Source organism: Dipteris shenzhenensis, chromosome 21, assembly GCF_047967505.1.
Source record: "Dipteris shenzhenensis isolate YYH24624 ecotype China chromosome 21, Dip_SZ_1.0, whole genome shotgun sequence".
NCBI classification, from domain to species: domain Eukaryota; kingdom Viridiplantae; phylum Streptophyta; class Polypodiopsida; order Gleicheniales; family Dipteridaceae; genus Dipteris; species Dipteris shenzhenensis.
In genome coordinates, this window is record NC_141616.1 from 26,087,477 (window position 1) to 26,098,399 (window position 10,923).

Here is a 10,923-nt window from a genome sequence, read left to right on the forward strand (position 1 = left end):
CTGAGTCATACAGATAGTCCCAAATCAGATGAGGAGAGGGCCATGATGGCCAAGGTTCCTTATGCATCAGCAGTTGGGATCTTATGTATGCTATGATAGCTACTAGACCAAACATTGGATTTGCAGTGGGAGTTGTTAGCCGGTATATGGCTAATCCAGGAAAGAGGCATTGGGAGGCAGTTAAGTGCATCATGATGTACATGAAGGGTACCAAGGAGATGTGCATCTACTTTGGTAGAGGAGACATGCGTGTACTTGGGTACACAGATTTAGACTATGCAGGGCATGTGGATTCACACTATGCTGGGCATGTGGATAGTAGGAGATCCACTTCTGGTTATGTGTTCACCTTTGCAGGTGGTGTAGTGTCGTGGATGTCTCATGCACAGAAGTGTGTTGCTTTGTCTACCAATGAGGGTGAGTATGTTGCAGCCACAGAGGGTTGCAAGGAGGCTATATGGCTTGATTAGCTAGTGGGAGATTTGGGGATTCATACAGGTGTACCAACATTGCATAGTGATTCTATGAGTGCTATTCAGCTAGCACAGAATCTGCAAAGACCAAACACATTGAGCTCAAGTACCATTTCATCAGGGAGGTACTTGAGGACAAGCGCATAAAGCTTGTCAAGGTTCATACAGATGATAACCTTGTAGATATGCTGACGAAGAGTCTACCTAGTCAACGGTCTGAGTATTGTCGTGTATTGATGGGCATTGGATAGTATGCTCATTGGTTGATCTCCCTTAAAGGCACATTGTCCTTTAAGTGGGAGGTTGTGGGGGTTAAAGGTCATAGTGCCTTTACCCCGGTTATGTACAATACTCAAACACATATATAAATGAATGAAAAAGAAGATAAGGGTGTTCTGCACCCACCAAAACTTGTGTGGCTCTCTGTTTCTCTCTCTCCCTCTTCCGTTCTTGCTTCCGTTGAGAGCACTCTCATCTGACATCACTTTACTTGAGGGTCCAACTTGCTATAATTTCATCTTTTCACCCTTTGACATGTGCTCATCCTCTACAACAATTGGTTTGGGCTGATACCACACTTCATGCTCACTAAACTTCACATCCTGACTCTCATATAGACGTCTAGTGATGGGGTCATAGCATTTATATCCATCTTTCTCAGTTGGGTATCCTAAAAACACACATTTTATAGCCCCTAACTCCAACTTCTTCCTTATCTCATTTGGCACATGCACATAGAAAACATAGCCAAACACCTTCAAATAAGCCAAGGTTGGCTTGTACCCATAAAGCCTTTCAAAAGGTTTCAACCCATGTATGGCATCCATGGGTGTCCTATTCATGATATGATTGTATCCACCGCTTCAGCCTAAAAACTCAATGGCATATTCATCTCATCCATCATGGCTATAGCCATGTCACCAATTACCTTATTCCTCATTTTTGCAATAGAATTTTGTTGGAGAGTATATCTACAAGTGACCCATCTCTTAATGCCTTGGCCATATAGAAACTCTTCAAATTCATCGAACATAGATTCTCCACAGGGATGATTTTTTCACGTTAGTTTCATTAATAAGCGAAAGTTTTATATGGCTTGTGAAAGTTTATATGCTCTTATAAAAATTAAAGCTTAGTATATTCACTACAATTTGAAACTAGAGTTTAAAAAAGAGCTAGGTTTAGCCGTTAAGATTACCAATTCATAAATAAATTCCATGAAATTCACCCAAAGTTTTATATAATCAATATCTATATTTGGAAAATTTCTCCCACATATTAAATATACTTTTGAAGAATTTAGCTTGATCTACAAAAATAAGCACCAAAAGAAGACTTGTGCAATCAAGTACAATCTAGTGTTAACATTTTATGTTTGTTAGAATGATAGTAATGTGGAGGTTTTATCTATTTGAACATGAAGCCATTCGATATTGCATAAAATGTAAATACACTGTACTATCATTGCCAATATATCCAAAATAGTACAATTCAGTACAACCAATACCTTAATTGGGCTAATGTGTGGCTTTATATCCAACCTATATTTAGCTAACTTAAGCTTATGGTAGGAGCATCACCAACACTATGTCTACCCCTGGTGAAGGCATATAGTAGGGAAATATCTATTTTGTATGTGTCTTCATGCTTCCATCTTCAACAAGGACATGGGAGGACACTACATACATACATAAACATAAGCAACAAGTAGATTCTTAGCAAGAAGAATCGAATTATTCAAATGACACAAAACTAAATAATGACATTTTCTATGTGGACTTCATGAGTGACATTTTCTATGTAGACTTCGTTAATGTGGATCCATATGGTGGCATATGAGAATAAAAGATTGTTGAGAGTTGTGGTGCCATGAGCACATAGATTAAAGGGCAAAGGTATGTGATAAGGAATGTATTAAAGTAGCCACCCTAAGATGTGGACTACATCATGTGGAGATGTGGATTGAGGATATCCACAAGGAGAGATGTGGATGAGAGGATCCCACATGGTTTGACTATTCAAGGGCGCTCTCTATATAAGAGGCCTATCATGTATTGTTAACATAGCACATTTGGAATAGATTGAGTGTTCATACTCTCCCCATGGCTTCCCATATTTGGTTTGATCCTCCATGATCTTTATGCTCATTAAGTGATAGATTAGGCTAGTACGATCCGCACTTTGTCATGGTATCAAAGCGTAGGTTTAGCTCATTAGTAGCTCACTAGGATTGCTCCCATTCCTAGATTAATTTCAGAATGTGAGATTAGTTTTAGGTTTTGAGAGTTTCTCGCTTCTAGTTTTGAGAGAGATAATCCTTGGGTTCATTTCCATTGTGAGAGTTTTCTTTTCTGAGAGATATTTTGAAACCAAGTCTTCAAAGCTCAAGTGTTTGCATAGCCAACAACAAAGGAGGACTTAACCATTTTCAGTGACCTTTAGGCTCGGAGGGCTGGTAGTGCATACAGCTCTACACTAAGCTACCCCTTGCTCATGGGTCCTCAAAAGCCATATCAGCCAAAGTTCAACACTGACAGCTAGATAGCTGCATCAAAGGCTCTCCAACAAAGGCTCCTTAGTCTCGGCTAATGGCATCTACAATAGTTTTAGCAACAGTCCTCGGCATGGGCTCAGGATAGCAAAGAAGGCATCATCAACAGCATCTCAAGCTCTCAATCCTCCAACGTTGGAACTCCAAGCTCCTTTTGATGGCCTCCACTTTGCCAAAATTCTGCCATGAAAGACGGGCAGCCTACATCGTTCAGTCGCTCCATTAATGCCCACGGTGCCAAAGCTCCTCCTGCTCCAATGGCCACCACAACAACGTGCACCGAACTGTGCCTCCAAGCTCTACAGGCTCATGTAGCCTCTCCAGCAGTGACAGGAGAGCTCCTCTACAACTTCCTCCCTCATCACAAGGCTTCGTAGCACTCTACAATAGCCTCCTTCTCAGAGGCCAACGACACTTTAGCACCTCCATCAACCATGTCTTCTCAGATCAGCAGTGGCTCTACAGACTGTGAAATGCCAAACAACACTCTCGGCCTTCACGGAATCCTCCAACGCTCTTCTCTAGCCGCTTACAAGCTCAGACATCCAAGAAGTCCTTGTGCAGTTTTTTCTTAGCTCTCATCTGCATCTGAATGACAAGCCGCCTCCTATGTGCATCTACGGCTCCCAACAGCCAAGCTCTACAATAGTAACTTTCTGGTCGAAAACATTCCTCGTGAGATCTCTCAACAATCGAGAAATGAAGCAACAGCTCATGCATTCTAGTTGTAAGGGATTGAGCTCGAAGCAGAGGCTGGAGTGTGCTGCTTGCTGTAATAGCTATGAAGCATTCAAATGCTGGAGGTGATGCATGAAGGAGTCACAGTGAGACAGATCGACAAGGAAGGATCCATGAAAGCTATTCATGGTAGACTACTTGGAAGGAGAGATTCTTGTAGCGATGATGAGCAAGAGAAGCGAGCGACAAAGGAGAAAAGTCATCGTCGTCATGCCATGGCCTCAGATTTTTTTCCACAAAGTTTCATAAGGTTCTCTCAATTTACACATGGCAAGATAAGGTTGGGTTAGGTGAAGAGTTGACCATAGGTTGGTCCACCTGGTCAGGTTTGCCATGTGGCAGATAAGGCTTGACTCTAGTAAGGTCAAACATAGCCATGGTTAGGATATAGGGTTAGTTAAAAGTGCCACATCACCAAGTGCCACCTAAGCACATAGCTTCTTGTTAAGCATTGTGTGAGTGCAGCATGTGAATCCTTCTACCACATCATCAAGGCCCCCTCTTCTTCACAAAAGCTTCAACAAAGCATAACTTCCAATCTAGGAAGAATTTGGACACGCTCCAAAAGGGAAAAGTGATCGTCTTTTCGAGCCATACGCATTGTCAGATCAAAATCATTGTTAGCAATTAGACACTACCAATATTGAAACAAATCAATTGGTAAGACATTTGCAACAAATGGAAAATCAAAGCATGAATGCACATGTCATTGCCATAAGCATGCCAAAAGCACAAGTGCATGAGATGACCATAGCATGAAGCATGGCATCCACACATAAAGCATTAAGGCACATGGAAGAACAAAGCAACATGCATCAAGCTACATCGAGTAAAGATGCAAACGCCATCGACATGAAGCATTGAAAAGCAAAAAACCTTGCCAACCTTGCCTATGTTTTGTGAATCAAGCCTGACCACTTGAGAGTAGCTATGAAAGCACCTAGGGGAGGTATTGACATGTAAAAACCACACTTGACCACCTTAAGTAGCAATGCATGCACTAAGGGGAGGTGATGGATTTGTAACTCACATCTGACCACCTTGTAGTAGCCAAAGAATCATGGCACCAAGGGGAGGTGTTGAGAGTTGTGGTGCCATGAGCACATAGATTAAAGGGCAAAGGTATGTGATAAGGAATGTATTAAAGTAGCCACCCTAAGATGTGGACTACATGATGTGGAGATGTGGATTGAGGATACCCACAAGGAGAGATGTGGATGAGAGGATCCCACATGGTTTGACTATTCAAAGGGCACTCTCTATATAAGAGGCCTATCATGTATTGTTAACATAGCACATTTGGAATAGATTGAGTGTTCATACTCTCCCCATGGCTTTCCATATTTGGTTTGATCCTTCGTGATCTTTATGCTCATCAAGTGATAGATTAGGCTAGAATGATCCGCACTTTGTCAAAGATGTGTGCGTGGAGTGTACATGTATGTGTGTGTGGTTGTTTCTTTGCCATGTATATGCTTATTAGACAAATACATGTGTGTGTGTGTGTTTCTTATATTACATACACTCGAATTTTTTAAGTATGTTTTCTTAAAGAAAAAAATGTGCTTTTTTTTAAAGAGAAAAAATTTTATATTATAAAGAGTTCATAAGATGTACATTTAACTCCCAAAAGCAATAGTTATATTTGTAGATCTGCACATTGTGAGTTAGGCATATACTATCCTGTAGATAAGTCACTCTGAGTCGGTTTCATAGTAAATGGATCCCTTGAAGTGACATTGTTTGTTGAAAGTCTAGTTGTGCTCCAATTCATGGTTCTTGATCTCCGCAAAGAACTGCTTGAGGTCGCTATCATAAATCCGCGATGCCTAGCTGCTAACCATTCAGAAAACATATATTCTACATCAATATGCTTACCGTTAAATTGAAGCTCATTTCTAGAAATCCACACAAACCACAATGCATGTGCTCTCACACGTGCCCATCGTGTGTGTTTGACTTTAGATGCATCCCCCAGGAGAATTGCTTTCCAATTGATTGGCTCTCCTAATTGTATCTGCACTTTCTTCCAGACCTTCCTAGCTGACAAGCATGCTACAAATGGTGAAAAACATCCGCTTGAGCTCCCAAACACCATCCGCATTTCCCATCCCCTTTCCCAATTTTAACCCCCCTTGCATTTGTCCAAACAGCCTTCAGCATTACAAGCCAGAGCAAGGTTGACATCTTTTCTAAAATAGCTTTAGACCAAACAAGTCAAAATCTCCATTTCTAGCAAAGTGTAGAGTCAGAGGTATTCCATTGGGAATTGAGGATAGGGATCATGTCTTCAATAGAGTCATATGGTGTCGGAATGGGTAGCAAATGAGAGGATAGTATCCTCTCATCGAGAATTAAGGATAGGGATCATGTCTTCAATAGAGTCATATGGTGTCAGAACCGATAGCAAATGAGAGGATAGTATCCAATTGAACTCTAGGGTGTAGTTGAGCATGGATGTCACCTTCCTAGAGAGCTATTCTAGCAATGATGAACATCACATCCTGATTAGTAAGTCTGAATCCTCTCCTAATTTCTAGCAACATTTTCCATATGAATTGCTCCCTTTGCCACAGCTGTCCCCAAGTTTGAAGGCCCTTTCTGAAAAAGAGGCAGGCTTTATTAAAATCTGTATTGCTAACTAGAGCATTCATGTGAATCGTTGATGCCCAAATGGAGTCCAGCCTCATAAAAGTGCCTTTTTTGGAGAAGCGTAGTTGAGTTTTGATAGATTCAAGTGCCCTCCATGGGGATTTCCATAGATCACTTCCCTTTGTTGTGCAGGGTTCTTGACAGAAGATTGCAGATAGTATTGGGTAATTCTTCCACCTCTTAGCTCTGATTGGCCGAATAAGCTGGAAGTCACGAGCTAGAATTATAGCCCAATCAAGTTCAGGGTTTAGAAGAACTTTGAGGATCGAAGACACAGCCAGTTTCACTGCCGCTTGTTTGATGTCAACTACTCCCAGACCTCCTTCACTCTTGGGGTGGGTGCAAAAATTACATCTGACTTTGGCTATTGTCTTATAACCCCCCCACAGGAAGGATATGCATTTGGAAATGAGCTTACCTAAACCTGCATGACTGGGATGCCAACAAGACAAGTAAAAGATGGTAATCTTGAGCACCATTCTCCTTCCCGCTAGGTTTTATTGGAAGCCTTTCCACTTCTCCAGCTGCACGTTGAATCTGTTAAGCATCCAATACCATCAATCCTTCATAGATACCTCAAAGCCCATAGGTATGCCAAGAAGTCTGAACACATTGCCTTTTTGGATCAGTTGACAGCCAAGGAGATCTAGCTCACTTTGGGGCTTTCCATTGAGAGTGCAATATCCTATTTTGATATGATTGATGAGTGAGTATGATGAAGACACTAGGTTTCAAGACATTCCATAACTTCTTGCAACTCGCGGGTGAAATTTCTAGGCATAAGATTTGTGTCGTCTGCAAATTATTGCATAATCAACTATTTCCCAGTAAGCAACTCAATTCCCTTTACTATTCTCTCAAAGGTTTTTTCACTGAGTAGCCAGCCCAACGCGTCCGCACCTATAGCATAAAGGAGAGGAGCAATGCGGCAGCCTTGCCTAATGGATCTTTTCAACTAGAAAGGAGAAGACATCTCACCATTAACGCATACCTTGGTTGAGGCATTGGTGAGCAGAAGTTTTCTTGTGGAGATGAAATTTGGGCTGAGACCCATGTCTTTCATGGATTGCATTGGAAAATCCCAATCCAGTTGGTCATACGCTTTATTAAAATCTATTTTGATGAAGAAAATATCTTGACTCAACTCCCTAGTATGTTCCCTTTATTCACAATAGCCTCCAGGAGATGTCTCCCTTTTATGAATCCCTCTCGAATCCCTTTTGTTCCTGCAAAATCCATCTATCCATCTTGTGTTGAATTCTTAGTGCTAAAGCCTTGGCAAAGATTTTGTAATTGCAATTAAGCATTGCCAAAGGTCTCTAGTTTTTAATTACGTCCTTTCGTCCTTCTTTGGTTATAAGCTTTATTATTCCACTATTGAGGTGATCAAGAAGACAAGAGGTGGTGATACTTTCTTGCCATACCTCTAGGAGTCTGGGGCCTATCCAATCCCAAAAGACTTTGTAAAACTCAACAGGAAGGCTATCTTCCCTAGGGGTTTTGCTGTCTTTCATGACCAACATAGCTTCCTTGAGCTCACCAAGAGTAAGAGGGGCTTCCAAGCTCTAGTTATCAAGACTTATGACTACACTCTATCTTGCTGACTGGCATCTATGTCTTACAAGCGTCACACTATCATCTGGATGCATAGTTCTTGACAACAAGTTCTAAAAGTGCTCATAGATGAAATCACTATTCTCGGTGTCAGATTGCACCCAACTATTTGCGCTGACTTCAAGGAGTGGGATTTCTTCCAGAGCTCTTTGCTTGTGAATAATTTTGAAGGTTTCTTTGGTGGGTTTGTCTAGCCTACCTGCCCACCATCTTCTTATATATAGTATGGCTGATGAATACCTTATGCTTTCTAATTTGGCTAGCTCGCTCTTAGCAAGGCAAAGATCACTCTATGCTTGGGTATCTCCATTACACACCTGGGCTTCAAGAGCATCGAACCTCTTCTGGAAACAACCTCAATTCTTTGCCGTCGGACTTTGTGTCTGAGCTTTCTAGCCCATTTGAGAACTTCCTACATTTTAAGGACATTTCGAAACTAGAACTCAACCGCTGACTCATCCATGAGTCTGGGAGAAACCAGGATGAGGCTCTTGAACCCGATCCAAAGTCACATAGAAGAAAACGTGGTTTGTGATCCGAGATTGCAAAAGTGGAATAGACTATACTCTTTACACTAGAAGTTCTTTGGAGGAGAGCTTCAGAGAGATAGGCTTTGTCTAGCTGTGCCTCTCTCCTTGTCTCCCCAATCTACCTATTGGACCAAGTGAAGTCTCGTGAACTGATTGGGTCCACCAAATAAAGAGAATCTTTGAGGTCGCTCCAGGCCTAGAGATCAGATCCTCTCAAGGTCTTCCCTTTGCCCAACCATCTGTCAGCACTTCGTTCAACCATGTTAAAGTCACCTATCAACACAACTTCGTCCCCTAGATTGGATAAGGATTGCCACATAGTACACTTCTCACGAAAGCTAGTAGGTGCATAAACTGACACTAACGAGAACATAATTCCCTTGAAAAGGCATTTCAATAGAATCTATTTATTGTTAGTGTCCACAATAACTTCTAAGACAGTTTTGGAATAATGTGACAACACTCCAATTGCACATCCACCTCTACCTTCCTCATGGGAGGTGGTGAAACAAGTCCTTTTATCAACACTCTTGTTGCGAAGATATCCATGAATGCCTTCTTTTACTCATTTGAGTTCGATGAACTACTTGGTCTAACTCTGTTTGCAAAGCTTTATTCCTTGCATAGGAGGACCCAATTATACCACAATAGAACCACTTAAACATTTCTTGAAGAGCATTACTTCCGTTAATCCCACCTCCATGCCACTTACTCTTGAGATGTGTATAAATCCACCCAACAAATCTTGGATAGCAGAATTTGTTTTTTTCCTTGCATTTCTAGCATATACTAGTCTCAGAACAATAAAGGATTCTTTACACCTTGACCTCATAGTGCATTTATGAAGACATTATATATAGCTAAGTACCCTTTTCGACTAATGTAGTAGCATCACATGCATGGAAAACTTTTGATGGATCCACAAGATTCTCTAAATCAGCTGTGTAACCTCTTATAATATTGCATGTCGCAATGCACACCGACAGGGATCCCTAAGAATAGAATTTAATTCTTATTTGTTAAGCACAATCTTTACAGCATAAAGTTTGTCAGATGAATCTCTTCCAATAACCTCCATAAAATTTGTGCAAAAAGAATGATAACATTAGAAATATAAATGACTCATTTGTAAGTTATGTTTCATAATTACAAAATATTCCAAACATACTTATCTTGTAGTTTTCACCCTATGTTTCCTTGCTCCACCACCATATGCCAAGCTCTCCATTGGTTGCATAGGCTTGATCCTATGCATATATCCTAGAGGGGTTCATTTTATTCTTTCTAATATCCTAGTCAAGTAGCAAGCTCTTGTTGGATGGACCAAGTCTTTTTCAACAATTTGTTCTTCTCATCTATTAATCTTTTGATTGTCTCTTGTGACTTTTCTTTTGTAACTTTAGAACCAATGAGTTTTTTTTGTTCTTGGATTAGTTGTTCTTGGAGGTTATGCATGTTATTTTTAAGTATCTTTGTCTCTCCTTTCATTCTCAGCAAGTGAACCTTGGAAAATTCCAATCGCTCAAAACCAATGAGGCTCAAGTCAACATCATACACTAGTACATACCCTGTGGCAATGAATGGTCAAAGAAGGTTCTCTTTTCACTTATAGATCTCATCTAGAGTCATGACTGGTGTATCATCAATTGTGTGATGAGAATAACTCCATGCTGTGATGGAGGAGCTTGATGTTGTTTGGAGGCTCTCTGGATGTGGGACGAGTGCTTGAGTCACCTCAATGCGAGAGATGAATGCATTGGAGCTCATGGAGATGGCATAGGGGCTTGGAGAGGAGCTATTGGCATTGCTTGAAAGTGAGTCGATGAGGAGCTCTAAGGCCAATGAGCTCGTTGTGTGTTCCGGATTTGGTGCCATGAAGACATTATTGGCTACAATCGTTTGGCTGCTTTCCTTGATGGAGGGCTTGTAGACTATGCTTAGAGATGTCAATGTTTGTTGCATTTGTTCTATCCCGTTGTGCTGAGGCTATCATTGCAGAGAAGCTGACAGTGGTTACTTGCACAAATGCTAAAGTCCAGTGGCTTGTGGTGTTGTTTGTTATGGTGTAGCAGAGGGGGCCAGGCATAGCTTGTCGCTGCAAGAGTCATTTGTGTTGTTTCTCACTATTGAAGGAGCTGTGAGCACGGCTATTGAGGTAGCCCTGAGCGTTGATCTTGTAAAGGGTAGCCACCACTGGCTTGCTATGAAGGCTTTGAATCCTTGGAGTCTATTGAAGTAGTAGTTCTAGTCAGGGTTTAGTTCTTCGATTGAAGTCGAAAGTAGCATCTTGAATGTGATTCGAGAAGTTGTCGAGCCATCTTCTTTGCTTTGTGTTGGAGTCACTTGAGGAGGTTGAACTCTCCCC